The following is a 4,209-nucleotide window of genomic DNA, read 5'->3' as shown; positions in this document are numbered from 1 at the left end:
TGATCCCTCAAAACTCTGAGGAGTTTCTCCTCTTCCAAGGGAGTGAGAGCACTATTCAAAATAACAGGTTTATTCTCACCTTCCTCAAGATAAGCATACTTGAGAGAGGAAGGGAGTGGCTTGAGCTCACTCTTCTCCTCAATTGGAATCTCCTCATCCCTAGTTAACTCTTCTTTCCAAATGCTTTTAGTGGCAAGAGATGAGACAGATTCTAATTGAGATAGAGTAGCATTCACCTCATGGTACAAAGAATCAAGTTCTCTCTCAAGATTTTGGTCCTCTATCTCTAACCCCTCCATGATTGTTGTTTCCAAGGGGTCCTTAATAGATATCCTAACAAACTCTTCACACACGAGCTCATCCACTACTTCACATCGGAAAACTTCCTCATCCGCTCGGTGTTTTAAAGAGTCAAAAATATTGAAGAGGACCTCATCTTCACCTACTTTCAAAGTTAGAGTTCCCTTAGCCACTTTAATCTCAGCCTCACCAGTGGCTAAGAATGGTCTCCCCAAAATGAGAGGAACTTTAGAGTCCTCTTCCATGTCTAAAATGACAAAATCCACTGGGAAGACAAACTTATCCACCTTAACCACAACATCTTCAATGATCCCGTAGGGGGTTTTTAAGGACCTATCCGCCATTTGCAAAGAAATCATAGTCGGGGTAACCTCACCTAAGTTCAACCTTTTAAACATACTAAGCGGCATCAAGTTGATACTCGCTCCTAGGTCACACAAGGCTTCTACCATAGTTAACCCCTCTATCTCCACCGGAATAGTAAAATTCCCGGGATCTCTCCTCTTTTTAGGCATCTTCCTTTGCAAAATGGCACTACACTCTTCGGTCATCAAGATAGTTTCATCGACCTCACTCAACTTCCTTCTCTTACTGAGGATATCTTTCATGAACTTAGCATAGATTGGCATTTGCTCCAAGGCTTCGGAGAAAGGAATGTTAATGTGAAGCTTCTTAAAAACCTCTAAGAACTTAGAAAATTGTTTATCCAAATTTTTCTTCACCAAAGCCTTGGGAAATGGAATCTTGCGGAGTTCAGGAGTATGGGTATTTACGACTCTAGTCCTAGTAGGCTCTCTAGCTCTTTCCTCCATAACACCCTCATCTTTTTCTACCTCAGCTTCCTCATTTTTCTCTCCCTCAATTTTTTCCTCTGGCCCATGTAACACTCTTCCACTCCTAGTAGAAACCACAGTAGTATTTTCTTGCTCAGTAAAAGTTAAAGTTTCGGAAGAAAACTTACCTTGGTGATTCTCGGACATTTGCTTTGCTAGCTGTCCCAATTGACTCTCCAAGCTCTTGATAGCCAAATCGTGGCTCTTGTAATTGCTCGATGTATGATCAATGAATCTCTCAATCAGCTCCTCAAGACTCTTCTTGCCAACCGTCTTTACAACAATTTGCGGCTGGACAAGAGGCCCTTGTTCTGAGGTTGGAGATTTTCCTCCTTGAGTCAATGTTCTGACCTTGCCACCATCATCATTGACAGTACACTGGTTACTATCATGAGATTCACCACAAAATTTGCACTCCAAACTAGTTACTCTCGCTCCAATTGACTTGGCATCCTGAATATGTTTCCGCATTTCCGCTACTTCCTCGGAGAGTTGCTTGTTGGAGGCTATGAGCTTATCATAAGATTCCACTTCAAAAGAACTTCTTCGGATTTGGCGTTCATTCTCGGAGTTCATGGCCCTCATCGCCATTTTCTCTATCAAATCATACCCCGCTTGTGGGGGAAGAGCATCAAACTCCCCACTTGAAGCCGCATCCAAGCCAAACCGTGATGAATATAGTAACCCATCATAGAACTTCGCCACACATTCCGCTTGGGTGAGATTGTGTTGAGGACATTTCCTCAAAAGCTTCTTGAAAATCTCCCAAGCCTCATAAAGATTTTCATCTGAGGATTGTGTGAACGTCATGATGTCATTTTTCAATTTCCTCAAGAGGGACCTTGGGAAGAACCTCGTTGTGAATTTTTCTGCAAGGTCTTCCCAAGTAGTGAGACTCCCTTGAGGTTGTGAGTTCAGCCAATCCTCTGCTGCGTCCTTTAAAGAGAAGGGAAATAGGCTCAACCGGATTGCTTCTGAAGAAACATTCACCACCCGATAAGTGTTGCAATTCCGGATGAACTTCTCCATGTGAGCATGAGGATCTTCCGAGGAACCTCCACCATATTGGCTTTGGCTCACCATGTTGATGAATGCCGGTCTTAATTCAAAGTTCCCCACTCCTTCGGGAATGACAATACTTTCGGGATAGTCAAAGCTCATGGACCCCGAAGTTAGTTCCCGAAGAGTTCGGTTGGCATTCTCAACTTCTTGTTCACGCAAGCGGAGGGTGATACCCTCTTGGATCCTTGCCTCAATGTGGGCTTGCATCTCCTCCTATGTCATGCGGCCACCCATGGTGGTGCCACTTTTGAAAGCAACCTGCGTAAGACACTCAACAGAGAAAGATTAGTAGCACCAATTCTAGACAAGTTAAAACTTAAAACTTAAGCCAAAAATCGCAAAACAATTCCCCGGCAACGGCGCCAAAAACTTGTTGGTCAATTCACAAGTGTACGAATACCTCCGGGTTTTAAATTATCGAACCACAGGGAATTAGATTGCAAATTCAGTTTAAGATTCAAGTTCGAGGTTGCAAAAGCAAGTAAAATTCAGTTTTAAAAGCTGGTTGTTTCTTGAGTTTGTAAAAGACAAGTAATCACGTAATAAAGCGATTGAAAACAGAGATGATATTGCCTTGGGTTCTTGTTCAACTAATTCAGTTTTAGCAAACCTTTCTATTCAATCAATCCGGAGTCTCTCCTTGATGTTCTAGCCTAGATAGTCTTCTATCGATGCCTCGTAAAGAAAACCCTTCCTAACCAAAAGATAGATTCAATTCCTTGATAACCTAAACATTTGCTAGAAGCACTAAGCATACAAATCAGGCCAACAAACCCCAACCCTTCCTCTATTCCTAGCAGCAAGTATAGAAGGAGTAATCTCACAACAAGTCCCAATTCTATAACAAACTATCGTTATGATTACAGAAAAGTAAGAAGCTAGCATGCATTCAAGCTTGAAAGATAAAGCAAAGAAGTGAGATTCAAGGGTTTACTCAGAACATCATGAATAGAAATGGATTGAAAGCTAAAACATCCAAAGTCTTACAAAGAACCCAAAGCAAAAGGGGTTTTAGCCAAACATGGCTATGAAATCCATGCTAGAAAATAAAGATAAAACCTGGAACATAAGACCTAGGGAAAGCTCCCAAAGCTTCAGAACTCAAGCTCTCTCTTCTAACTTATGAAACAAAATGATAAAAATGACAAAAGGTCCCAAGAGAAATGACAAAAAGCCTATTTATAGGCAAACAGGTCGCGTCTGGGCGCTCAGGCGCCAATTCAGAGCGCCTGAGCGCCAATTGCATGTAAAAACATGCTCTATGGACCCAATTGGCGCCTAGGCGCCCATCCCCCAGCGCCTAGGCGCTTAAGCTCGCCTGAAAAGGGCTTTTTGGCTTCTGAAACTCCTTTTTCAATCCTCTTTAAGTTTCCCATCAATTCCAAGCTTATTGGCCTTCTTCCTTCTTCAGTTCCCGATCTGAAACCAAGGAAAATTCTAGAAGCTCAAAGAGCTTATTAGCACAAGAGATCCTTCAATTAACACAATAAAACCATGCAAGACCTAAACTTTACTCAAAATGCAAGAAAACTCCCTATAAAACTACTAAATTACCAAAGCAAAATAAAGACTAAAGAAAAGATAAAAATGCATGAGAATGCATGAAACACTACATGAGACTCAACAAAAAGACTCAAAACACACAAAGAAATGACCCTAAAAACACTACTAAAATAGGGTCATCAAAAGTAAAACCCAACATTTCTTACTTTCATCCTTTTGGTTGTGTTTTCTATGCTCTGAATACTAAGGATAGATTGCATAAGTTTGATTCTAAATCTTCTAAATGTCTATTACTTGGTTACTCTGAACGTTCCAAAGGCTTTACAATTTATAATATTGATGCTAAAACTATTGAAAAATCTATTCATGTTAGATTTGATGATAAGCTTGACTCTGATCAGTCAAAGCTAGTTGAAAAGTTTGCAGATATAAGTATAAATGTTTCTGATAAAGGCAAAGCTCCAGAGGAAGCTGAACCAGAGGAAGACTTTCTAGAGGAAGATGGTCCCTC

General features: G+C 41.0%; 1 non-coding gene across 1 annotated transcript; it reads left to right on the top strand.

The window, feature by feature from the left end:
• Positions 1–1,854: 1,854 nt before the first annotated feature.
• LOC130709635 (small nucleolar RNA R71) lies at positions 1,855–1,961 on the top strand. Its single transcript, XR_009010114.1, has one exon. It is a non-coding gene; the product is annotated as a small nucleolar RNA R71 (small nucleolar RNA).
• Positions 1,962–4,209: the final 2,248 nt, after the last annotated feature.

This window comes from Lotus japonicus, chromosome 3, assembly GCF_012489685.1.
Source record: "Lotus japonicus ecotype B-129 chromosome 3, LjGifu_v1.2".
In the NCBI taxonomy this organism is placed as follows: Eukaryota; Viridiplantae; Streptophyta; class Magnoliopsida; order Fabales; family Fabaceae; genus Lotus; species Lotus japonicus.
Note: the sequence above shows the minus strand (reverse complement) of the source record. Positions and strands in the feature narration are given on the sequence as shown.